Source organism: Prionailurus viverrinus, chromosome D1 (assembly GCF_022837055.1).
Source record: "Prionailurus viverrinus isolate Anna chromosome D1, UM_Priviv_1.0, whole genome shotgun sequence".
Lineage (NCBI taxonomy): Eukaryota > Metazoa > Chordata > Mammalia > Carnivora > Felidae > Prionailurus > Prionailurus viverrinus.
In genome coordinates, this window is record NC_062570.1 from 53,422,066 (window position 1) to 53,449,340 (window position 27,275).

Genomic DNA, 27,275 nt, shown 5'->3' on the forward strand with positions numbered 1-27,275 from the left:
CAGGCATCCGTCTCTGCTCGGGACACATTGTTTTCTTGGCTGACAGTCAGTGGCCAGTGCACGGAGCTGGAGTTGGCGGTGTGTAGTATAAGATTGCCTGAGGGTTTGTATCTCACTGTTTTCAAATGTCAGCTACCTCTGCGGAGACCAGAAGCCATCAGTTAAATGACTGGTCCTCTGGGCAGTGCATCTCGCGAACAGTTTATAATCAGAGACTCCTAACCAAAACTTTAGGAACATCTCCTGAATACCACATCTCTACAACTGGGCTGAGTGACTTTTTATTTTTTTAATTTTTTTTATTTTTAAAAAAGCCCTGTACCAATGATCAGGTTTTATTTATTTATTTATTTTCATGTTTATTTTTGGGAGAGAGAGAGGGGAGAATGGGGGAGAGGCAGAGAAAGAGAGAGAGAGAGAGAGAATCCCAAGCGCTGTCAGCGTAGAGCCTAATGCAGGGTCCAAACCCACCTTGAGATCAAGACCTGAGCCAAAATCAAGAGTCAAGACGCCTAACTGGCTGAGCCACACAGGTGCCCCAAGTGGCTTTTTAAAAAATAAATACATTTTCTCTAATTTCTAAAAACAGAACCCCGCTCCCTATTGAATTCTATGATCTTTTTTTTTCATTAACAATATATGGTATACAACTTTTCATGTCATTCCATATTCATCTACAGAATCGAATCCCTTTACGAGGCTACAGAGTATTTTATTTTATGGAATGGGAGAGTTTTTTTTACATTTTCCCTGCTGTTGGACATTTCGGTTGACTGCTACTTTTTTCTTTTTCTACTCAATATTGCAGTGAGTGTCAGCCCTGCATTGATGCAGTATTGCAGCCTGCCTTGTCTCAACCAGTGGGTGCCTGTATCAGTCGTTAAATATTTTTAATATCACCCTCAGAAACATTTTTATATAAGCCCATGGATTCCTTGGGATACTTTTGAGAACTACTAGACTTTCTGGGTTATCAGAATTCAACATTTTGGGGCACCTGGGTGACTCAGTTGGCTAAGCGTCTGACTTCAGCTCAGGTCATGATGTCGCCATTCATGAGTTCGAGAGCCCTGGGTCGGGCTCTGTGCTGACAGCTCAGAGCCTGGAGCCTGCTTTGAATTGTGTGTGTCTCTCTCTCCCTGCCCCTCCCCAGCTCGTGTTCTCTCTCTCTCTCTCTCTCAAAAGTGAATAAACATTAAGAAAAAAGAATTCAACATTTTTACAGATTTTTGCTATATTTTAGCAAACTGACCTCCAGAAACAAGTATAGACACCACCAGGCTGGCCAGCCTGCAAAGCCCTTCTGAGTCAAAAGCTTCCGGGGTATTTATTCAAGAAGTTTGATGAGGAAAGGAAAGAATAGAAATAAATAGAGCTTGTTTTGGAATCAAATAAAGACTGATGTAGATATGGACAGTGTATTAACTGGGGACCTGGCAAGAAACCGTGGCATTTCGGATGAGGTAACTAAAGAGAGGTTGGTGAAGGGGCTGTTCTTAAAGCCTGACAGAATCAGGGGCCACCAGGAAGCATGGTGAAGAGCCTTAAGGCTAGCAGCATCTGGAACAGTAGCCACCCAAGGGATGGGGCAGAGGAGGGAGCAGGTCGCGCAGGCCTGGGTGAGAGCAGTTGCCACATTGTAGCTGTAGCAAAGGGCTGGCCAAGGAGAGTGCTGCCCTTTCACACCGGAACACAGCCACTGCCAACCCACAGCCCGGTAGGGAGGTTGCCAGGACAGGCAATACCCTGACCTCATTCTGCTCCTAACTTCGACCTCCTGCCTGGACTCTTATTGGCTGACCCCTCCTGGAAGCTAGAGGGAGCCCACTGATCCAGTTTACATAGTGGCCTCCCAGGGAAGGCTCTGGATAGGCACAGCCGGAGACAAAGGCCTGGACATCGATCTTTTATTTTCAAATCAGGGTCTGAAGACTGAGGGAAGGATGGATTGAAGAAAAAGAAATTAAAGATGATGAGGAAATGAGATGACAATTCCAGCCCAGTCTTTTGCCTGCTGTAGGAGTATGGGAGACATAGGGAGGTATGAGTCAGGAAAGCCCTCCCCTGAGAGGGCCGTGAACTGCGTTTCACGTTTGCCACGTCTTGCAATCCACTCCCAGCAGAGTTTTGAAGGTTTTCTGGGCACAGAACAGACAAAGGGAGAATGAGATGGGGGGCTGGGGGAAGAACCAAGATGATCTTATGTAACTTACATCCTTAGGGAAACTCATTTTGCTTTTATTTTAAGGAGTGCTATTTGTGAATTCTTTAGGGGGTTAAAAAGCTTAAGAGATGGGTTTTTGATGAGATGTCTATAGAAAAATCTCTTAGCTCCTGGAATAAATGATGCTTTTGTTTTGGCTCTCTGTTTTCCAAAAAAGGCCATCTGTTTTCATAAACATCAACAAGAATCTCCAGCCACCTTTTCCCTTATAACCCTCTGCCTCTTTGCACAAATGACGATATTCCCTGAGTGATTCATTCCTGAAGACATTCTTCTGGGCTAAATGCTGCTGCTAAATTTGTGCTTCAGTTTTCACTGTGAGTGCCACATGATCCTTGCTCAGCCGACAACTGCACTGTCAGAGCTTTCCTTTCCCTAGTCCCAGAGTGCTATACCCTTGGGTCCCGGTGGCTCCGTACCAGGCTTGACGCAACTCGTTTCTCCTGTTTCTCAAGGGATGTTTGAGGTCTTTGAGGGAGTCCAGTAATCGGCACCCCTCTTTCCACCTGAGTTCTGGACAAATTGAGAGACAAACAAAGGGTGACAGATGGAAGCCAAAATACCATGTTTATTACTGATAATGAATAATTTTCCTGGTAAGAGAGCTGAATCAACTCGGTAATTGGATCCAGGATTAGGCTGACTGCTGCACCTGATGGTGGGCAGAGACAGAGAGCCAGCCCCTGCAGAAGTGGAAACAAATGTTGCCAACTGCCCTGGGGGAAGAAGAGTGACGCTCCACCCAGCAGACTGGGTTTATTCTTCCTCGGTTTACCTCCGGTATAACTGACTCCACTCTCTGGGAGTAAAGGGTCAGAGAGAGGCCAGGAGGGTTGTAATAGGGCTCCCTTTACATGGGAACAAACGTCAGGAATTAGAACAAAGCTTTCCGCCCGACAGCGGCATGGGTCAGACAGAAGCTAAAAGACATACATAAAATATACTCAGCAAATACTTGTTTAATTTGTGTGTTCATTCATTTAACAAATAGTTACTGAACAAAGACATAGGGCCAAGATAAGGAGTTTAGCTTTTTATTCTCGGTACAGTAGGGAGATGCTAGAAGATTCTGAGCAAGAGAGAAACATCATATTTACATTTTTGAAAAATTACTCTTGTTGCCTTTTGGATAATGGATTTTAAGATGGACAAGTATAGATGTGGAGAGACTAAAGATTAGGAGGCTTTCGCTGCTGTCCACGTGAGAAGTGACAATGCCTAAGACTAGGGTGAATGAACTCTGAGGAGAAAGACACAAATGGACAAGTGGGGAATAACTTGAAGACAGAGTTATCAGGATTTGCGGATGGAGTGGAGGGAGGAGGGGGAGAAAGATCGAGAGGGGCCTACAGTTTTATTTGAGAAGCTGAATGGATAAAGTAGACAGGGAGGGACAGGTTTGGGGTAAATGAGTGATGGTGTCCCTGGGCCACCCAGTCTCTTTCGGAGGCTTATGGTGGGCTGATCATACATCTCTGTTTGTCTGGGACAGTCCTGGTTTACACCTGCTGACCCAGCATAATTATTAAAAAATGTTTTCTTTCTCCCTCAAAAGTGGCCTGCTTTGGATGATTAAGTGCCTGGCCCCTTAAGCCTGGAAAAAATTTTGAGCCAGTAGACAAATACTGTGCTTTGAAATGTGAAAAACAATGAAAAGCATCAATCGGCATTCGTTACGTTAATGAAGATTTGTGCAAAAGCTGAGCTTCTTTGCTCATTAACTTACACAATTATTTTAGGTTACCTTCCTCTGTTTCCCGATTCACCTTCCATGCCATGTGGCTTCCAACCCTGGATGGGGCTCTGTTCCCGTGTCCTCCTCCTCCTCCACCTTCTCCTCCTGGCTCCAGCCTTCCCCCAGTCGACATTGATTTCTTTTTTTCAGCGTTTTTTTTTTTTGTTTGTTTTGTTTTTTAATTTTTAGGACAGAGAGAGACAGAGCATGAACGGGGGAGGGGCAGAGAGAGAGGGAGACACAGAATCGGAAACAGGCTCCAGGCTCTGAGCCATCAGCCCAGAACCTGACGCGGGGCTCGAACTCCTGGACCGCGAGATCGTGACCTGGCTGAAGTCGGACGCTTAACCGACTGCGCCACCCAGGCGCCCCTCGACATTGATTTCTAAAACACATACCTCATTGCCCTGTGGAGCTCTCCATTTGAAGGAACCCAATGGTTGATGCAGGTCAAAGTTTTGTTAAGTACTACACAGTGGTTCCCTGCTCTACCCCTGTTTCTTGGCTAGGGTCACCTCAAGGAAGACTCAGTCTCATAAAACAATCCTCACTCGTCCTGGCTCCCACAGTTCTTTGTGAAAATGAAAATACCCATTCCCACTGCCTTCCCTTCTTGAAAATGTCTAAATATACGGTTGTGCCCACAGAGGCTTTTGCATTTTACACAAATGCCGCAGCTCTGTGTATCTGCTGAGTGAGGCATGTCCCCGTTTAAGAAGGACATTTGTAGATGCCCAGGCTGTGGTCCCAGCCCTTCCCCTCTCTGGGATACCTGCAAAATACTCCCCTCTCAGGTCTTTGTCTCCTCACCATAAAACAGGGGAAAGGGTCTCTCTCACCTTTGTAATTGCTTCCAGCACACTGCTCATTTTCATTATTTAATAGGAAAAAGTACTCCCTGACCATGATGCTTGCTGACCCAGGGAGGATTACGGCCCAGTCCTTATTTCGCAGGCCAAATTTAAATGGTCTTGGGCCTTCACACCGACTGACGCCAGTCCGTGTTGTTCTCTGATGGCTCCCCTCCCCTGCTTCCCCTTCCCCACAGACCCTGGAACCAAGGACATCTCCACGATCCGTGTCTCATCCCCAAAGGGCCTCTCAGGTGCCCCCTCCTGTATTACAGGGCTAGGGCTGCTAAAACAAAGTACCACAAACTGGTGGCTTACGTAACAGGAAGTTACTGTTTAGAGGCCAGGAGTGGAGAGCAAGGTGTTGACAGGCCCGTGGCCATCCATCCAGTGCTGGACTCCCAGTGTGGCAAAGTCTCATGTGTCCAGCATCCCACCCAAGTGTGCATGACCCTGGGAAGGAGAGGGGTCTTCCTGGTGCGAAGGTCTGTCTCTGATGTTCCTCACCAGACTCCTGCGATCCCTAGGACCCTCAGCACCCTCCTCCCCCCTGCCACTACCAAGGTCCCACCATCTCAGACGTGTTCAGAACAGCTGAGCATGAAGAGGTCGTGGGAATGCGGTAAAGCCAGCCGACTCTCTCTAGGGACAAAGACGGTCAGACCTTGGATGCAAAGTCTTGCCCCATTCTTCCCTGGAACAGGGGGGGCCATGCTGCTTACTGGATTTCGAATTACTGTGAGGTTATTCTGCCCTATCAGTCCCCTGACTTCCTTGCTACACCGGAAAAATAAAAAGGAACACAAGTCGTTCCTCACGATACCTCCTGCTGTATTTCACACAATCAGTAAATGTTTATTGAGCAGCTATACAGCCCTGTACTGGGTACCAGATTTAAAGTTGAACACTCCATTGTCCTACCCTCCACTTACGGTGAACGTTCCAAATTTTAAATAATCATTTAACACCCAGTCTGCCACAGAAGGACAGTGGCTTGCCCAAGATGTGACACAACCAGTGTGTGTCAATTCAAACTGAGATAGATGTCTCCTAGGACCTTGTGTGGGTAAAGTCTGTGCGGCTTTCAACCCATGAGTCAGGAAATTCTCAACAGGTGTCTTTCCTGCCTGACAAGCATTGCCTTTGCCCTGGTCTCTGACTACGGTGGGACTGGTGGTGGCTTGTGGTTAAGTATTGGCCTCATCATTGTTCGTGTGGGAGGGAGCATATCACACAGTCTGACACTGGATCTTGTAAAGAAAACCATCGCAGAGAGCCCAAGCATGACCAGAGATTTGTTAAATTAACAGTCTCTGGGGGAGTTTCAGTTACTGCAGCAGAAATGTGCTGATTAAAGAGGCAGCTTGGCAGAAGGGGAAAGCCTGGGAGACCTGGATCTGCATCTATTGCCAATACGCACTGGCTTTGTGATGCTGAGCAAGTTGCTTAACCTCTCTGAGCTCCAGTGCCTTCCCTCCCGTGACCCACTCAGTGCTGTGCCCATGCTCAAGGAGGGGAACCTAGTTAGTTCCCAGCTGCTGCTGAGGCCGAGAGCCTGGGCTTCATTCCCAAAAGTGCCAGTGTACCTGTCATCTATTGCTGTATAGCAAACTCCCCAAAACTTGGTACTTTAAAACAAGTTTTTATTATTGCTTCCTAGTCTGTGTGTTAGCTGGACAGTGCTGATGATCTGCATGAGGCTTGGCTGGGCTCCTTCATACATCTGAAGTCAGTGGAGGGTGACCAGCCATCCCCATTTCTGGGAATGTGAGGCATTGAGTTTTTTGTCTTTCACTTTTTTGGTGTTTTTTTTTTAATGTTTATTTATTTTTGAGAGAGAGAAGCAAAGTGTGAGTGGGGAGGGGCAGAACGAGTGGGAGACACAGAATCCAGAGTAGCTTCCAGGCTCCGAGCTATGAACCCAGAGCCTGATGCAGGGCTCAAACTCACAAACTGAGATCATGACCTGAGCTGATGTCAGATGTTTAACCAGCTGAGCCACCCAGGAATCCCTTGTTTTTTTTAATTTTTATTTTAGAAAGAGTGTGCTCGCAGGAGCAGGGGAGAGGAGAGGGGCAGAGGGAGCGAGAACAAGAATCCCAAGCAGGCTCCAACACTCAGTGCAGAGCCAGTCACAGGGCTCGATCCCAGGACTCTGGGATCATGACCTGATGCTTAACCGCTTAACCAACTGAGCCACCCAGGTACCCTGAGGCATTCTGTTTTAAAACTAGGAGAGTCCCAGGCAAAAGGGAGTGAGCTGGTCACCCTGCGTCAGCTGGTGGATGGGCTGAGGGCTGATTGTCATCTGGGGCAGTGTAGGAGGGTGACTGGGTGTGTTCCTCTTGTGATCCAGTAGATGAGCCCGGGCTTGATCCCCTGGCATCTGAGCAAAACTCCAAGGGAACGGAAGGCGTGAGCTCAAGGACTCACACCGTATCAGTTTGCCACATTCTGTTGGTTAAAGGAAGTTACAAGGTCAGCCCAGATTTAACAGATGGGAGAGGGTCTCCACCTCTTGATGGGAGCTGCGGTCACCTTGCAAAGGAGTGTGGATACAAGGAGGGCAAGAATTGTGTCAGTTTTATAATCAATGTACTGCAAGCACTAAGAGCTCTGTTTTCTGCAGCAGTCAGATACCGTGCTGCCAGCTGCCAGGACACCAGAAGCTGCAAGTGCGATGATGAAGCAGAGAGGACTTAGGGCCTCCCAAAGACTCTCCTCTTTGTGTCTTGCTCTCTCCCCCCTCTCCTTAGCCCCCGTGGCTCCCACTGAATGGAATGTGTTTCCTCTTTGCCTGGCCAACGCTTCTCTTTGGGAATGGAGCTTGGTAGTCACTTCCTCCAGGAAGTCCACCCTGATCTCCCATGCTGGTTTAGCAGCCCCTCACCCCGCTGGACGACTACCCCATGCTCCCACAGCCCTCCGTGCTTCCCTGTACCACAGCACCGATCTCTAGTACCAGCACTGTGGAGACTAGTTGCTCCTTGACTCCAGGGATGGTCGGGTCTGCCTCTGCATCCTGGCTCCCCGCTGAAGGCATGCGTGCATAGCACATGCTCAGAAAGTGTTTGCTTTAGAGCCGGCTTGAGGTCACTGCTAACCAAGGGTCCAGCTGGAATGGGAGCTCATGTCTTCTGAGCCCTAAAGTCATTGCTCTGTCCTCTCCACTCGGGCCCCAGTCAGCAGTAGACGTCAGCATCATCCTGCCCCCTTCTGCCAGGCACAAGACCGTGATCTGACCATGGCCCCAGCTGTGCTAACTGGTTCATGCTTTTCTGGACCTTGGCACTGGCAAGGGTGAGAGTCTGCACGCGGAACGACAACATTGACATGGCTGTCAGTGTGGACGTCAGACCTCCCTTGGGCTCTGCCTGCCACGGTGGTGTGACTCTTTTTTCAGGATCCCTGCAGGTGCCCAGCCCCCCGTGCCCGGCCCCAGCCCTGCAGGCCCTGTGGATAGCAGAAGGAGCCAGTTTGGGGAGGGAGAGAATCAGGGAGTCCGGGACCCTCCTCCACTCGTCTCTCACCCTGGGCCCCACCCCAGGGTTCTCTCTGTGTTCCGACCCCTTCCCCTCCTGCCTGCCCCTTCTTCTCCACTCACAGCCACCATCCTCCTGCAGGCCCCTTCACTCGAGGGTTCAGACAGCCTCTAAACTAGACTCCCTGCCTCCACACTCACACGTCCACCTCCAAGTCAGAGTGCACTTTCTTTTTTTTTTTTTAATTTTTTTTTAACGTTTTATTTATTTTTGAGACAGAGAGAGACAGAGCATGAATGGGGGAGGGTCAGAGAGAGGGAGACACAGAATCCGAAACAGGCTCCAGGCTCCGAGCTGTCAGCACAGAGCCCAATGCGGGGCTCGAACTCACGGACTGCGAGATCATGACCTGAGCCAAAGTCGGCCACTTAACCGACTGAGCCACCCAGGCGCCCCCAGAGTGCACTTTCAAAGGCAGGAGAATGTGGCCATGAGGAGCAACACTCAGGAACAGATCGCCCAGCTTCGGCCACTCCTGGCTGGGTAGCCTGGGGAACCAGAGAGGTTTTCTTAGCCTCTCTGTGTCTCCTCCTGTGTCTGTGAGGATGACGACAGTACCTGCGTCTTAGGGTAGCTTTGAGGATTAGCCGCGGCACGTGCATATGCTGCAGTAGTGTTCCATGTACGCAGGCCATGATCGTCATCATCTCCGCCGTACCTCAGACCCTTCAGTGGGCCACGCGAGTTGCAAGCTTCTATTCCGAAGATCGGGCTTTTGCCTCTTAGCTTTCCTTCATCCTGCCTTGAACACAGATCTAATGCTTGAAGTATAGCAGCCACCTTGCAACCGTGATGGACTGTTGCTTCCAGCCTGAATGACTTTTCCCAGGCTACTTACTGCATGAAGCAAATAAACCTTGTGTCTGTCTCACTGGGGGCAGGGGGAGTCCTAGCTTCTAGGCCTGACATTCATGAGCCTCCAGGAGCTAGTCCCCTTTCCTTCTGCCGCTCCTTTTCTGAAATCATCTCCCACCCTCACCCCGAACTCTTCAACTTGATGTTCTAGCCGTACTGAACTAACTGTCTCAAATTCCTTCCACGCACCCACTCTGTTTTGTACCTCTCAACCATTATTCACACTTTTCTCACTTTAATTCTGTCTGGAACTTCCCGACCCCGCTCATCTGTTTTGTGCCTGGTGAACTCCTAGTCATCCTTCAAAACCCTGCCCTGGTAGCAACTCCTCTATGAAGATGTAACTGGCTTTTCCGTTCTTGGCAAATTCATCACGGTCTGCCTAAAAATTGAAATAGTGTCTGAGTTTGATTCCCACTTCTGCTGCCTACCAGTAACCAACCTCTTTGTGCCTCAGTTTTCTCAAGAGTCAAATGAAGCCAACAGTAGGGCTTTATGAAGGGTAAATAAGACAATAAACCCGGATCGCTTAGAAGAGCCAATAGTATGTACTCGGTAAATGTTAGCTATCATCCTTTTCATCATTCTTTTTTTTTTTCAACTTTTTTTTTTTTTTTTTTTTTGGGACAGAGAGAGACAGAGCATGAACGGGGGAGGGGCAGAGAGAGAGGGAGACACAGAATCGGAAACAGGCTCCAGGCTCTGAGCCATCAGCCCAGAGCCCGACGCGGGGCTCGAACCCACAGACCGCGAGATGGTGACCTGGCTGAAGTCGGACGCTTAACCGACTGCGCCACCCAGGCGCCCCTCCTTTTCATCATTCTTATGCTGCCAGATGTATTGACCCCACTTGCTCTTAAATCTCTCCAGGGCAGGGACTGTTTGATTCCTGTCTGAAGCCCCTGCCCCTAACATAGCACCGGGCACGCAGAGGGGGCATCAGGAAGTGTGGCTGACTTAGCTTTTGAAATCCCCTTAGCAGAGTATGTTCCATCCCCTTGGCATTCCCAGAAATGGAGCTGATAAGACCCGGAAGAGGAAATAACCTGGGCTTCCTGCTCCGGGACCTTTCTCAATGGGATCGCCAGCGCAGCCTTTCTTGACCCACGCCCACCAGAGGAGGTGATAAAGGCAGAAGTCCTCTGTGGTATGTAAAGGGCCATTTAAACCCTGCTGCTGCTCTCGCTGCTGCAGATTCATGGCCAGGAGAACCTGCTCTGGGCTCTAGGCCCCTCTGGGTCTGGTCGGGACCCGGAAGACCCTCCCTATTCAGGGTGGAGAGGGTATGTCCCATTCACCTACCTGTGTTGTCAAAGAAAATGTTAGGGAAACTGGGGTGCCTCTGGCATTCCTGGCTTTGGGGCCCTGGGCAGGTGATTTCAGCTCTTTGAACCTCAGTTTCCACATCTGTTAAAATGGGTTTACAGCATAGGATTGTTGTGAGGATTACATGTAACAGCTTAGGTAAAGCAGCTGGCACAGAGCCCGGCATACAGTAAGTGCTCAACAAACGTCCCTTGCCTTTTCCTTCCCACCTTTTCCTCCAGCCTATTTATGCAGTTGAGCCGAGAGGAATTCCATAATCCCAACAGCAGGGGATTGGGTGTGTGATAAGCAGGCTGGTTCTCAAGATGAAACATGCTGCTGTCACCCTGGATGTGATCCAGGCACCCCCAGGTAGAGGGGCCACATTGATGCCTGCATATACAACCTGCGTTCCCTGGAGCACAGCCCAGACTGCAGAAACGGTCCCATCAGAGCTGAGGAGTCACCCAGTTTTGTCCCAACACAGACCACAGGATCCTCCCTCACACGGGCCCGCGGTGACTTGACCGGGCTGCATGGCTCGGCCTGCTGAGCGGCCGACTGGAACTGCTCGCAGAGGGAGTCCTTGAAGGGCTTGAAGCTAGGAGGGAGACCTCCCAGGCCGGCTAGCCAGAGCCTGGGAGCCTAACCACCTAACCAGATGGGTGACTGGGCAGCCAGTGGAGACGGAGGATGACTCAGCGGGCACTCCAGATCTCCTCTCCTCTAGATCTTTACCTGGGGGCTCTCCGACACATTGTTTCCTTGTCTGCAAAATGAGACTAATGAGGGTTAAATACAGTATGTGTTGGGATTCCACACGAGCCGGGAGGTAATACCTACCTTCCTGGCCTAACTTCCAAGTTAACTGAAACCGGGGAGGAATCAGACAGACCATAACAATAGCAAATACTTACATAGCATTATCAGCGCACATTAAGGGTGAATGCGAACTTAGCAGGTACTTCCCGTTTGTCAGCCTTTTCTGAGCATTTCAAGATGTAACCATTTCGATCCCCACGACGGTTCTATAAGATGGGCGCTATCATTACTCCAGTTTACGGACGGACACAGCAAGGTGCTGCAAGTTTAGTTGATTTGCCCCAAATCACACAACTAGTGAAGGGCTGACGGGGATTGAATGCTGGGTGGCCTGGCTTCAGAGGCCACGATCTTGAATAGCACACACACCAGTTACAACGGAGGGCACACAGTGTCACTTCGCATCTGTAGCCAGAGGGGCTTGCTGACCCCTAATTCACCCTGGAGTTAGACAGCCTATCCATTCCATGGAGGACAAGAGAGGTTTGCTTTCTGTAGGCCATTTGGGGGGCATGGGGACAGGGGGAGGCGGTTCAGGTGAGGCAGGGCCGGTTCCATCTTTCGGATCCGCCTGACAGATGGCTGCCCCACCGCTCAGAGCACGTGTTGGTTTCCCAGGTCGGTTGCAACGAATTGCGGCAAACTCAGGGATTTAACACAACGGAAGTGTATCCTCTCACTGTTCTAGAAACTGAAAAGTCCCAAATCCAGATGAAGTCAGCAAGTTTGGTTCCTTCTGGAGGCCCTGAGGGAGAATCCGTTCCGGGCCTCTCTCCTAGCTTCCTTGGGGCTCCTCTGCTGTGCATGCCTCCTTGCAATCTCTGCACCATCGTCACCCAGCATTCTCCTCTGTGCCTCACGGCGTCCTCTTCCATCCTTTATAAGGGTCCTCTCGTGAGATTCAGGGTCCACCTAATCCCATAGGCTCTTATCTGGATCTTCACCTTAATTATATCTGCAAAGACCCTGATTCCAAATGAGGTCACGTTCTGAGGTTCCCAGCACACGTGGGTTCCGGGGGGATGCTTTTCAACCACAACAGGGCAGATCAAGTGAGGGAGTGAGGGAAGCCACAGGAGATCCTCTAAAGGAAGTTTCTCTGTAAGAAAACATGATGCAGGAGATCCTCCCATCTTAGTAGATGTTGGCTTGGCTGCTTTAATGGGGAATGAAACAACAGTGGCCAAAGCATAACAGATGTCTGTTTCTCTTGCGTGTAAAATCTCAGCTAGGGGGATAGAGAAGTTCTGCATCACAGGGTTCTGCAGGAACTGAAAGTGGCTTCTGTCTTGTGTTGCCATCCCCGAGGTTATGCCCTCAATCCCAGAGACAGAGATGGCTCACTAGAGGGGGCCACACGTTAGCCAGCAGGCAGTGAAACAGGAAGTGGAAGGCACCAGCTTCCTTCTAACAGTGCAACCAAGAGGTTGCATAGAACACCTCCACTCACAGCCATTGGCCAGAGCTTAGCTGGTCATACCTTGCTGTGAGGGCATCTGGGAAATGTAGTCTTAGCCGAGAGGTCATGTGACCAGCTAAAGCTCCGGGAATTCTACTTTCTAAAAGAAAGGGAAAGTGATCATTGAAGGGCAGCTAGCGTGAAGTATGGGAAGCCCCTGGCACATGGTAGGCGGTCAGCAAATTATGATTTTAATCTTCTGCCATGACATTGCTTCTCAATGGCCCCATGCCAGTAAACCTCTACATTTTCCGTTGACCCTGTCACCTGTCATCACAGTAACCCAAACCCAGACTGATCATGACTGCATATTCTTGGGACTCCCTTTTGTACTCCTTAACTTGGCTCACAAAGTCTACCACTCTCCAGGCCTGCCTCCCTCCCTCCCAGCTCATCCCTGGACCCCAGGTTCCAAAGCCCTGGAGTAGGGAGGCTCTCCAAGTTCCCTGTATCTCTGATTGCCAGGAATCTCCTGTGTCCTGGAATCTGAACCCCCAGGCACTGCACGTTCTGCCCATGCTGAGTCGTTGCCTTCCTGCATCCTGGAGGAGTTTGTGGAAAGAATTCTCTGGCATTAAAGGGTGAAAGTCAAAACAGTAATTACAACAACATCTGTTCCTGAGTAGAAAGCGTATCCTCTGCACACTAGGACACATGCCTGCACAGTTCAGCAGGCTGGATGTTGAAATGGAAGAGAATGTCCTGGGAGTGAGGACTAATGGACCCGGGCAGGATGGAGGCCGTGTTCCTGGCAGGATGCTGTGCTGAGGAATGGCGACGGGGCATGTGTAGGTGGTGAGTGAGGCACCGAGTGAGTGAGTACAGGACAGAGGGAGTGAGTGAAGGAAGGAGTGAAAGAGTGGATGGATGAATGAGTTGATGAGTAAATGAAGAAATGAATGAATGGATGAGTAGAGTGAATGAATGTGCGATCTTGAGTAAATGAGTAAGTGCAAATTCAAAGAAATGAATGTGGATGGATGAGTGAATGAAGGAATGAGTGATTAAGTGAAGAGATGAAAAGTAATAAAGTGGCTGCATGGATGCGTGAGTGAGCCAGCAATTGAATTACTCTTCTGGGCAGAGAGGATTGGCCGCAAGACTGGAAATATGGAGGAGGACTGGAGCCTGATCCAGCTGGAGGCCCAAGGTCAGCATCAGCCATGCTAGCTCATAGCTAGCACAGCAGAGCCAAGGTTCACACCCTGGCTGTTTTGGACCCAGGGCTGTCGATGGCCTCCTGTGCTCTGGCTGATGTGAATAGACTTCGTAAGGGAGAAATGATCTTGTCTTCCTTGGAGAACTTTACCAAAATTTTCTGGTGCAGCCAGAAAAGCTCAAGGTTCTGTAGGTATTTTGTATTTGTGGCTATGATTCCAGGCTACATTTTCTTACCTTGGATTATGCACATTGCCCAGCAGATTTGCAGAAAGTCCTGCAGAGGGACTACACAAGGCATCCAAGGATATAGGTGCAAAGTGCCCAAGGTGCAGGAAGCAGGGTCCCCGGGTACCACGGGAGCTGAGAACAACCTCTGACTACAGAGGGAAGCTGTCGGGCAGGCTAGTGTTGGGTTTGCTGGTAGGACGAGCCGTGAGGTGAGTACCTTTTCCCTGTCCCCCTGAGCCTGTCCCCTGACTAGTTACTGCTTGGGAGGTCTTGATCTCAGTTGACTTCAGCCATGCTTCCTCTGGCATTGCTACAGATGCAGTGATGAAAATACACGGTCTTGGGCCTCACGGAGTTCAGAGCAGTGGGGCCAACAGACAAACCCACCATACATTAGAGTGTCATCATGGTGGCCAGCGGGGGGCTGCAGGACCCCAGAGAAGGGAAGGTCAGGGTAGGCGGCCTGGGAACTAGACCTTGGAAGAGGGTCAACAGTTTGAGACAGTCCAGGCAAACACACGGCATGAACAGAGTCATGGAGGGATGGAAGGATGGTGAATGCCGATGAAATCCATAGCTCTGCAAACTGCTCGGCTCGCTAGACAGAAGGGGCCCAGCTGAGTTCTAGAAGCATGTCCTGGGTCTTACCACTGCAGCTGCAGCATGGAGAGCACAGTTCCGGGCGCTTAGAAGATATTGTAAGCATTTGGTGGGTGGGTGGATGGATGGATGGATGGATGGATGAATGAGTGAAGGTATGAAAGAAGGAGAAAGCAAAGGAATAGGGAAGAAGGAAGGTGGAAAGTACAGAGACGTCAGGGGCTTGCTCCAAGTTGTAAAGCAGATTGTTGGGCTAAACCCAGGGTTTTAGAGACCTATACAAGGAGAGCAGGCCTAGGGAAAGTTGGGTCTGTGGGTGCCCTGCACTTATGCCCAGGTCAGCACCTGGCACACAGTTAACACTTAGTACAGGTATTTTGGGTGAATGGATGAAGTTTGCTGTTAGTAGGTTCTTGGATGTGTATCAGAAGAAGACAGATACGGCGACCTGGCCACTCCTCAACCCTTTTTGGTAACTGATTATAAGCCATAACAGCTTTCTATACTGATCTACTCCAACCGTCTTCATTTTGTTTTAAGTGTTTATTTATTTTTGAGAGAGAGAGACAGAGTGAGGCGGGGGGGGGGGGGGGGGGGAGGAAGGGCAGAGAGAGAGAGGGAGAGAGAATCCCAAGCAGGCTCCATACTGTCAGCCCAGAGCCCAATGCAGGGCTTGATCTCACAAACCATGAGTTCATGACCTGAGCTGAAATCAAAAGCTGGACTCTTAAGGGGCTGGACCACCCAGGCGCCCCTCTTCTTTTATGGGTGAGAAAACTGAGGCCCAGAGAAGAGCAGTTGTTTACCTTTCTGCATTTCATTCAATGGGATTTAGATTTTCCGGTGGAAGTCCTTAGAGGCCCAAATTCTGTTTCTTACACCACCACTAACTGTTTTCCTCATTGAAATGGGTGATCTCTAAGGTCCCTTCATGTACTCCCTTCCTACCCACCTCATTCATTTCACAAATGATATTCACTGAGCATCCCCCATGTTGGGGTCTGCACCAGGTTCTGGGGGATACCAGGGAGAACCCCTCCCCCAAGCCCCACCCCAGGCCCTCAGCCACATCACATTATCTCAGCCCCTGTCAGGTAATACTTTATTTATTTTATTCTTTTAAGTTTATTTCTTTATTTTGAGATACAGAGCATGAGCTGGGGAGGGGCAGAGAGAGAGCATCCCAAGCAGGCTCCACACCATCAGCGCATATCCTGACGTAGGGCTCAAACTCACAAACCGTGGCATCATGACCTGAGCCAGAATCAGGCATCAGACACTTAATCCACTGAGCCACACAGGCTCCCCAGATAATATTTTCTTAAACTGCTTATCTGTCCGCCATTCCCCCTGACTGTAAGCTGCTCAGGGACATTTTTCATTTTTATGCTGCCTTAAATTCTTTCCGGAGAAAGGTGGAGAGTTGGTATATATGTTAATTAATGTACTGATTATTTTTCTTATTTTTTTTGATGTTTATTTATTTTTGAGAGAGACAGAGACAGGATGTGAGTGGGTTAGGGGCAGAGAGAGAGGGAGACACAGAATCCGAAGCAGGCTCCAGGCTCCGAGCTGTCAGCACAGAGCCCGACGGGGGGCTCGAACTCACGAGCTGTGAGATCACGACCTGAGCTGAAGTCGGATGCTCAACCGACTGAGCCACCCATGCGCCCCTGTACTGACTATTTTTTGTCCTTTGTACCCAAAGCATCTTGCCCTGGTAGGCATTCATGGGAGATATTCACTAGAGACCACTAAATAGGCAGATGATCTCACAAAGGTGAGAATCACAGCAGCAGGGGAAGCACAGGAGCCACGGAAGCCCGGAAGATGGGCTTCTGATCTAGTCAGAGGGTGGGGGAGGCTGTTGGAAGGAGGTGACCTTCTGCGTCTTTCGGGACAGGCGGAATTGCTCAGAGGAAGATTGGATGACAGAGAGAAAGGGCACAGCGTGGACAAGGTGCCCCGGGCCTCAGAGAGCCTGGCCCACTTGAGGATCTGCTAGTGACTTTTGACGGTGCCCGGGTCACACCCTTCACCTCCCATCCACACCTCCCCAGTGGTGCACGGATTGCCCACGACTCGGACAGTAGCCGAAGGGGAATGGAGAACTACCTGCCTGTGCAGGCAGCCCACTGGCGCATAGCCTGCCCACGCGCGGAAGTCTGTCACCGGGGCTGGGGTGCCGGCTTCCACCGTGGTGGCCAGCGTGCAGGGTGCACCCTGCAGTCACTTCCCCAAGCTGCCAGTCCAGCAGAGCCACAGCACCGTCCCTCTGGGGCCCGTGTGCCGGCCACCGCCCGGCCTTGCTCCCGGACAGGTGAGTGCTGTGAGCCAGCCTCGGTTTCCTCCAGGAGAGCAAGTCATAGCTGTTCACGCGGTTCACGGAACTGAAGCTCGCCTCTTGCCGGGAAGGACTTACAACCTTTTTTTTTTTTTTTTTTACCATTTAAACATTTTTTTAAGTTAAATCAGCCCCCTGGCGGGCAGCATGTAGGTAGGCTGGGTTGGCTGGGAGGTGTCAGAGGTAGAGGAGTAATGGAAGTCAAGGAACCCAGTCAGGAGGCAAGTTCGGAAACTAAATGTGACCCAGATGCACATCTGCAGGCTTATAACCCAGATTTCAGAAAGAAAGCTAAGGCCAAGATATTCTTAGAGTAGGAAGGAGGGAGGGAGGGAAGCAAGCTAGCGAACTCTGCTTGGAAACAAACATCAACTATTATTTAAACATCAAATATTATTAGAGCAAAAAGCGGCAGGTTTCCGGGGCAAGCACTCCCGAGTCTATCTGGATAGGTTGCTGTTGCTCTGGGGTTAATATGAGGAAATAGCGTTCTTAAGCACCCATATTAACCTGTCTGTTGTTCTATGGACTGTGACAGCTGCATTTTACATCTTAATGGCTAACCATTTATTCACACACACACACACACACACACACACACACACGGCATTTTTTTTTTAGCCCATGAAGCAGCTACTCAAGGCTAGAATCTTTGCCCCCACAAACAGGTTTCAAGGAAGAAACCCCAAGGACACTTTAAGTGGGTTTCACAAGAAGCCCTCACCATGTGCCCCCTTCCATTTGTGCAGATCCTCTGGCTCTCTGCCTTTTCCAAGTAGCCCTCGGGCCTGCCTCTCTCACCCTTCCTCTGTGCTGTTGTGATCTCTCCTGGGAGGGAGTCACTCTTAGGTACCTTACACTCTTAGGTACCTTACACTCTTAGGTACCTTACACTCTTAGGTAACGGTCAAGCCACAGTAGCAAATAAACATGTGCAAGGTTCCCATGTGCAGGGAGAAGGCAGTGTGAGCTAGGAGAGCAGAGGACGAGGACCAAGCTGGAGTAGCTTCCACAAAGAGAAAGGTAGGCCCCCAGCGTTTGGAGAAAAGCTCTGAAGCGAAGGGATCCAGGACTGTGCCCAGCATACAGTAGGTGCTCCGTGAATGTCCGTGTCCCTTCCTTCAGCTGAAGCGAGCACAGCTTTGATTTTGCACACTGCCTGCCCACCATCTCCACCTTCCACGCTGGGGCGTGTTCTGGCAGATGGTTGGCTGGTTTCGGTGCAGTGCCCGAGAGAGGAGACAAGTTGTTTGTGTTCCTCGCCCAAGTCAGGGTCCCTGTTTTCTAGTTCCAGAATGCTCTGCCGGGAGATGTTGCAAAAAAAGTGAATGGATGTGCCTTTGCCCGGACTCTGTAGAGGGAAACTCGAGAAGACAACTTTCCAGGTTTTCTGCTGCCCTGCCCCCGGCTCCCTTCTAAATATTCTGCAGTGCTTTGGTCCAAAAAGTTCCTCATCAGAGACAGCTACTTTGGAAATTTATCTACCCGAGAAGAATCCCTAGCACTCACTTACAAAACTCCTTTTCCATACTTTTTTTTTCATTTAATTCCCGTAATAATCTAGTGAGATAGCTACCTATTTATCAACATTTTATGAAAGGGACTTCAGGTGGGTGTTATTCATGGTGCATGTTAAACAAAACCCAAACACAGGTCTTCTGTGACCCCCCGTCTAGTCTTCTTTCGGCTGCGTGACAGTGTCTCTCTTGGTCCCGTCTTGTGATACTGCTGTCTGCTCAGAGGCATCACCACACACTTTTCCCTGCCTTTGAGTTTTCCTGCTCATCGGAAGGGTGATTTCGGACACCTTCCTGGTCACTGGGAAGATGTATTCCAGAAGTCGTACTTCCTAGGAAGCCGAGAGCTAGGAGTTGCAATCCTTTCTCTGGCTCATCTACCAGACATGGGTAGATGGATGCCAGCCAGTGTTAAAACTGTGGCATTGGAAGAGGGAAGAAGCATGTGGCTGGCTCCCAGCCTCTTATTTTCCCATTCTACTGGAAGGTCGTGTTCATTCGAGCATTTAAACCAAAAATAAATTATTGTAATCCACTTGCTAATTATACCATGCTGAAGTTCTAGACGCTGTAAATTGCAGCCGTGATATAACTAGATGAAGTTTCTGGGAGTTTATTTTTAGCCATTCAGCAAGCACTCGGTTTCCTAGAGGCTTCATTTGCAAGTCTAGAAGGGGACAGGGAAAATGCATCTGCACAGTCCTTCCTGCCCTGGGACTTGGATGGAGTCATTTAACCTCTCCAGCCCTCCTCTGTAAACAGGCTGTGGTTGTAGAAGCTGATCTTGAAGCCCTATCTGTCTTCAAGCTCTAACTCATTTTGTGACTATGGAAACTAGAACGTGTCCAAACATGGCCGTTCCCTGCCTAGTTCATCCTGGAGAATGCCAAAAGCCACCACCCCAACATGTTTGTGAACCATGCAACACAGGTCTTTAGAAACCTTGGGCTCAGTGGATGTGTAGTCCCACTGTCCTGATTCTTCCACTTGGTGGGGTGGAGAGAGGAAGGATTTTATATTTATTTAGCCCCTGCTTTGTACGTAAACACTGCTGGATGCTTGCACGTGAGTGAGTTTTGGACAGCCTCCCCCATCGAAGGTCAACGTCATCCTGTTTCAGTCAGTCCGTCAGTCACTCATGAACCTCTGTGTGCCAGGCACTGGGCTTGGTTCAGAAAACATCGTGAAGGTGAGGCAGATGGGACTCCTAGCCCCCAAAAGACCAGAAGGGAAGGTAAAGCATGAAATAAATATGTCGAAGTGCTCTTTGAGCTGCAGTGTTAGCCACGGGTGATCAAATTACTGGGCGCCATCAGAGTTTTATCACAGACACACCTGTGTCTGTTGTGGGAGGAGACTCAGGGAGGGCTTCGAGGTGGAAGAGGTACGTGAGCCAGGCTGGGTGTCTAAACTGGATTCAGAAATGTGGGGGTTGGGTGAGGGAAATCAGAGGCACCTGGTTTGGTAACCTTGGAAACTTCCCTGGCCAGATCACAGGGATGGCTGTCCCTGGCCAGTCGGCATTGAGAGATGCCTAGCAGAGCACATTCTTTCTCATACACCATGACTTCCAGCAATTTGTCTTTAATTTTGACGTAAGTATAATTTTTCAGAGGGTGAGCATAAAAAATCCTTTGGAACAGTTTCTTTGTTTGGATGCTCCTAGTATCGAGACTGCTGGATAAGCGATCCTTACCGTATTTATGCAATTTGGGGGTGGATGGGTGAGTGCATGGTCAGATGCATGAACGGATCGTTTGATATCCTCGCAGAGCTGCCAGGGCAAGGGGACGGTGGCAGTCAAACCAGCTAGGCTTGTGGGCAGCTTTAGGAGGGGCATTGCAGCTGGGCCTCGAATGATGACTAGAATTTCTTCAGCACAACGTGAATGAAGGCCTTCCCTTCCGCAGGCAGCAAAAATGCAAGCATGAAATGACACCGTGGGAGAGTGGCAGGTTGAGGCCAGGCCGTAGGAGGGCAGGGTGACTAAATGTAGTGGCAGAGAGCACAGCCTTTGAGGTAGGTGGACGGTGGTGTGAATCCCAGCTCTGCCTCATCTAGTAGCTGAGTGATCTTGGGCAAATTCCACTTCTTTTCTTACCTTCTCCTTTCTTATCTGTACCATGGGAATATTAATAATACCTTCCACTAGTGGTTGTTGTGAAGGTCCAGGGAAATAAAGTAAATGTTCAGCACAGTGACGGGCACAGACTTAGTATCCCACTTTCAAAGTGGCAGTTGAGGGTTCTGATGTTGTTGAAACAACTCTAATTAAATCATGAAAATGCCAGTTTAGGGGCGCCTGGGTGGCGCAGTCGGTTAAGCGTCCGACTTCAGCCAGGTCACGATCTCGCGGTCCGTGAGTTCGAGCCCCGCGTCAGGCTCTGGGCTGATGGCTCGGAGCCTGGAGCCTGTTTCCAATTGTGTGTCTCCCTCTCTCTCTGCCCCTCCCCCGTTCATGCTCTGTCTCTCTCTGTCCCAAAAATAAATAAACGTTAAAAAAAAAAATGCCAGTTTAAACCACAGAATTTAAGGAGGGAGAGAAGAGAACGCTCTTTGCTCCTTCACAGTTAAGGATGAGGCAGAGAAAGAAGCAGCAGCAAAAGAGGCAGAGAAAGGCCTTGGAGGGAAAAGGAGGAGCAGGAGAGTTTCCAGAGGAGGCACTGACCCAGCTGGCAGAGGACCCAGAGAGGCCACTGCAGGTTGAGAAGCCTCTGGAATTTGCAGGGACAGCATCATTATGATTCTAAGGACATTCTAGAGGTGGAGTCACACCACAGTGGTTTTGGGGGGGGGGGGCGGTGGAGTTGAGGAAGTGGTGGCTTATGTGTCTCCCAGTAATTCTCTCTGGAAGGAGGAAGAGAGCTTGGAGTGGCCTGGGGACCAAGCCATGGGAACAGCTTTGTCAGATGAAGGCTATTTGAACTCAGCACGACGTTTCTCTACCTTTCTAAACCCATGCCTCCATTTGATAGTCATAAACATCATTGTCCCCTTCCAGATTCTGATATTTTGGCCCCCATGACCCAGCACGCGTTCTCGGCTCCATTTCGGAATCCTATCTGCCAAGATCTTGTCTGGATTTACCTCTTGTAGGTGTATTTTTAAAACAGTAGGAATTGAATCGTTCTCTTGGAATGGTGCAGGCAAGAAACGATGCGGGTGTGAAGGGTGGTAACATGGCTGGATCCGAGACTGCACTGCGCATGTGCGAGGAGCGAGGGGGAGGGAGAAAACAAGGAGGGATCCTGGGGGTCTGGCTTGGAGGACCGAGTAAATAACTACATACCGGTGCATGTCCCCTCTCCATGTGGGTCCTCCCTTGACCTCCTAGGTGACACCTCAGGGGTTTGTTGACAGGAAGAAACCAAATGGCAGACGTGGTCATCGTTTGGAAACTTCGAATGCTTTGTAACTCTAGGGTATCATTATCAATATTGCTATAAGCAAGAAATAGCACAGCTGGTTCTCTTTCTCATGTACTCTCTGTTTCTGTCTGCACAGCCTCCATGTCAGTAAGTGTAATTCTAAATGGCAGGAGGGAACTAATGTGTATTTAGCTCACGGACCCTTTTACAAATAAGGAAATGGATGTGTGTGGAGGTTAAAAAAACTAGCTTAGGACAACAGACAACTGCGGAATACACATTCTTTCCAAACACACATGGAACGTTGGCAAAAATTGGCTACATCCTAGGCTACAAAATAATACATTTTAAGGAATTAGCATCTCAATAAATTTTAAGGAATTAGTGTCCTACAGCCCGCTTTCTCCCAGCACTGTACAAGTAATCTAGAAATCAATAACAGAAAAATGAGTTTAAAAAATGGTTATATGTGTGTGTGTGTGTGTGTGTGTGTGTGTGTGTGTGTATTGAGAGAGAGAGAGAGAGAGATTGGAAGAAGAGGAGAGGAGGGGAGAGGAGAGGAGAGAGATTTACAAAAACACTTCTAGCTCATAGGTCAAAGAAAAAAATGATAATAGAAATTTTAAAATACTTGTAAGTGAATGGTAAAAGAAATATTAAATATCAAAGTTGTGGAATATAGCCAAGACAGCACTTAAGGGAAATTTATGACCTTAAATGCTTGTATTAGGGAAGAAGGGCTGAAAATTAACGAACGGGCTAAGAATCCAATTTAATAACAACAATAAACATAAATAAATAAGATCGCCCAGGGTTGCACAGTTATAAGTGGTAAAGACAGGATTTGAATACAGATATGGCTGGCTCCAGAGCCCTCACTCTCTCCACTATACCATGAACCTTTCTGTGTGCTATTTTCCATAATATACTCAGTGCCTGGAAATTCTGTTTCTCCCTAAAAGTCAAAGCCTGTCGGGTAACTCCCTGCATCAAAGGCTGGTGACAAATCCCACTCATTTATTCACGTATCCTTTTACGCATTCGTTCATTAAACATTTATTGAGCATTTGCTATGTGCCAGGCACTGTGATCACTACCTTAGTTGCTTTTCCTCTGAGTGTTCAAAAACCAGTCTTCAGCCTGGGGCAAAAGCCTCTGCTGCTGCTGCGACTACCACCCCCCACCCCCACCCCTACCCCTCAAGCTGCCTGAATCTTCTCTGCTGCTTGTCAGAACAGCATCCTCATCAAAAATGATTGATTTCTCTCTTGTCTCTTTCAACAGGTAGACTGAAATTACCATGTGTCCAAATTAAAATTGCATACTTCAAGGATTATTTGAAGGACTATTCTTAGACCTTTTTAAGAAGATTTAAAGAAAAGTGAGTTGTGGCTTTTTTTTTTTTTACACTTCAGAGAGTATTCATGATCTAAATTAATGTTATGGGTGATTTTTTTTCTCTACCTCTCAAATGTGCGTTAATAGGTAGACTTTATCTCCACTTAGTTTATAATACCTTTTTTCCCCCTAAGAACAATGAGCAGTGAGTATAAGATTACTGCTTGCCTTCCTAAACGATTTTACTATCTTTCAAAAGCCTGTGGAATCTTACAGATGAAAGGGTTCTAGAGCCATGAACCATTCAATAGATGATGATAGAAAGATAAAAAGGAAGGAGGAAAGGAAGGAAGGAAGGGAGGAAGGAAAGAAGGAAGGAAGGGAGGGAGGGAGGAAACAAACATGTAAATTATAGATATTTGGCTTGTGCTTGGAAATCTCCAGGGACTGATGAGGAACTTGGTACTTCCCCACATTTAGGATTTCTATAGAATTCTTCCATAATCTGCATTTGAAATCCATTCCTCCTCACATTGCCAAGCCTCTTTCTTCTTTACTAGACAGTCCTAAAAACGGTTGCAGACAAAGATCATGTTTTGCCTTGAGATCTTTCTTATTCTTTGTTCCTTCAATGATAATTTGGTTAGCAGTTCCTGCCCTGGTCACTTTCCCAATATTGTCAGTGCCTCCTTCGAAAGGCCTGCCTGGAACCCAGACAGAGCTCTCCCAGTGTCCTTTGTCCCAGGAGATCCATGAGAGTCAGAGTTGAGAGAATCCCAAGACCAGACCTTGGTTTCAGGCCCAGCTCTGCTCTTGCTTTGCTCTTAGGAAAGTCCTTTCATTTCTCTGAGCTCAGAGAACACAAGAAGGGTAAGAGGCAAAAGGTCCTAAGATCCCTCCCACCCCCATATGGATAGTTCTGCTGACTTGGAGTAAGAAAGTTGCTGCTTCTTGATGTCCTAGGCACCAGAGCGGGCCAGGACTTGGGGATCCGTGGGCCCTGGGTCCAATCCCAGTCCTATCGCTTACTGACTGTAGCCACAGGCTGCCACTTCCCTTCTCTGAGCATCCATTTCCTCATTTGTCAAATAAGGATATTGATGTATGTGGCAAAGGATTCGTGTGAGACGGGCTGGGATAATGTACATAAAGCACTTATTAGCCGGTATGTGGGAAGTGTTCAATAAATGCCAGTCCCTGTTCACCTTATAAGTAGTGATAGAGCTGCTTACCTTTCGCTGGAGGAGAAGACGAGAGGTGGTGAAAATTCTAATAAGACGGAGTACGTGGGCATGCTTACTAGAGATAGGAGAGAAGTGTCCATATCCTGTACGTGTTCGTGCAAATGCATGCTTAACTCTGAGAACTTTATGAAATTAAGACTTTACTCAGAATCGGAAGGATCTGTTGCTCTGGAATATACAGTTAGAGACACTTTTAAGGTGGGTCTGAGGGGCTGCACAGATTCTGCCAACCTCTGGCTGCCACCACCTCAGCCCTGGATAAGAAAGACTGCTGTCCCCAGGAGGGTCCTTGGGCCCCCACTAGCCCTGGGGACCTCGAGAGTCCTCAGATACTTGTGTGTGTTCAGAGGCTGGTTCTGAGTGTGAGAGGCACTTACAAACTGTTAAGTGCCCTACACACATATGTATGTTTGCATTACTCGTACATTATGGGATATTCAATACTTTGGAAACTAAAAGGGTAAAACTCTGATGAGCTGAGTGTGTGATGAATCCACAGAGTCCAGTGCACAGATTTCTTGAGTAAAACAGCATGTGAACACGTATGTATGTAAATATCTATGTACACATGTGCCTGTGTGTCTGCTCCTGCGTGCAGCTGTGTGTGTGTGTGTGTGTGTGTGTGTGTGTGTGTGTGTGAGAGAGAGAGAGAGAGAGAGAGAGAGAGAGAGAGAGAGACCGAGAGGATCTTTGGGTGCTGTAGGTGTGGTCACCACTCTACACAGTGACCAGCTGTCTGGGAGGAGAATGACCTAGGAATGAACACACAGGCTGTGGCGTCGGTCACCCCCTCTCTGTAACTGACCAGCTGTGTGACGTTGGCCACATTCTTGACAAAAGTGCCGCGGTCTCTGCCTTTATGGAGTCTGCGGACGGCGCTACTCTGAAGGGTTGAGGGAATCCACGTACGGTTTACCCTCCACGCTGTGCAAGTGTCCAGGATGCCTGAGTGCCCTTCTCCCATGGTTCATGGAGTTCGTCGGTTCATGAAAAGCTATTCCACAGGGCCACTCCCCAAGGTCCCAGGAACCTGGGTGGATGGAGAGCCCGCACAGGTGAACACACGCTCTAGCCGTCCTGAAAAGGCCAGTTCCAGGGATGGCCCATACCTCAGCCATCCTTCTGAGTCTCCTTCCTCAACCTGGGTTTGGGGCTGACGAAGCGTAAATTCGGAAGTGGGAACTATGTTGTCATTTAGGGTGTGGAACAAGGATTTCTTTTAATTGGGAAATTAAATATAGCCACGACCATGGCTTTTGTTCTCCAGACAGTTACTGACTGTATGCACAGGGGTGCCACTTCAGGCCGATGCTACCGTGGGTGCCGCTGGCCAGGGGTGCCCCTTTCGGGGTCATCCAGACCTGGGGAAGCCTGCATAGTCCTGTTCTGTGGGGTTTTTCAGATGGTACATGCATGGGTCACACAGTTAAATTTGGTGGTTCAAGATTATCATGTCTTAAAGTGAAACAGAGTAACCCAGCAACCCACAGAGTGAGTGAAAATATGTACAGTGTATATTTTCAACAAAGCTCTCCTATCCAAAAGAGTTACAGTGGGGGAAAAAAAAGAGGAAACTCCCACAAATCAGTAAGGAAAAGACAACCTAATAGAACAAAGGCAGAAGACTCAAACAGGTGCTTCACAAATGAGGATATCCACGTAACCAGTAAGCATATGAAAACATTATCAGTTATCAGAGAATTAGGGATGAAGCCCACAGTGACGTGCTTCCGTAAACCCATGAGAACAGCCTCAGTGAGGAAGGCGCATAATACCTCATGCTGGCAAAGAAATGGAGCCCCTGGAACTCTCAGACCTAACTGGTTGAAGTCTAATCTGGTATATCGACCTTGGAAAACTCGCAGTATCAGCTAAAGCTGAACATATCCACATGCGCCGTTCCATTCCTGGATACACAGCCACGAGGCATGCACACACGTGTCCACCAAAACACGTGGCCAGTGGAATGGATGAAATGTGGTATGTCCACACAAGGGAATATCAGAGACCCTCACAGGGTCATTAAGTCAGGCATTCAGAAATGTGGATGCATTTATATAAAGCACAAGAACAGACCAAACTAATGTGGGCTGTTAGAAGTCAGGACAGTGGTTACCCTTGGGGGAGGAGTTGGTGGACGGAAAAGGCAAGAGGGGGCCTTTCAAGGTCCTGGTAATGCTCTGTCTTTTGATCTGAGGGCTGGTTACACGGATGTCTTCAATTGCGAGAATTTATCTAGGTCATCATCTAAGACATGGACACAACGCATACTTACATCATGCTTCAGTAAAAGTCTATAAAATGAATTTACAAGTCACGATTTATAAATGCATGCAAAAGAATAGAAAATACATCAGGTACTAGCGTAAAGTAAAGCTCCCCCTGAGTACTATATGTGTGTCTACATTGAGTAGGGACGTCAAATGTATTTCTTACTGTGAGTCACAGTCCAAAACCTTGAGAGCCACCGGCTCAAACTAACCCTCTCATTTTAAGACGAGGAATCCGAGACCCAGAGAAGAGGGGCATTAAGAGCAGAGCTAGGAGGAAGGCAGAGCTGAGAAGATGCTAGGTCTCCTTCTGCCGATTCTGTGTCTCTCATTTCCCTGCCAGTTGGTGGAACGGTGCATTCGGCGAGTAGACTCCGTCTGGCACCTTCATCTCCGGGAGGCAGTCCTGGGC

The 27,275-nt window shown here is 48.8% G+C and overlaps 1 protein-coding gene across 1 annotated transcript in view; it reads left to right on the forward strand.

Annotated features, from left to right (window-relative positions):
* The window catches only part of TENM4 (teneurin transmembrane protein 4), a 747,207-nt gene that overhangs the window by 272,759 nt on the left and 447,173 nt on the right, over positions 1-27,275 (forward strand). The window contains 1 exon segment of the mRNA XM_047823379.1: positions 23,296-23,392. The gene's annotated coding sequence lies outside the window, so the exon portion shown is untranslated.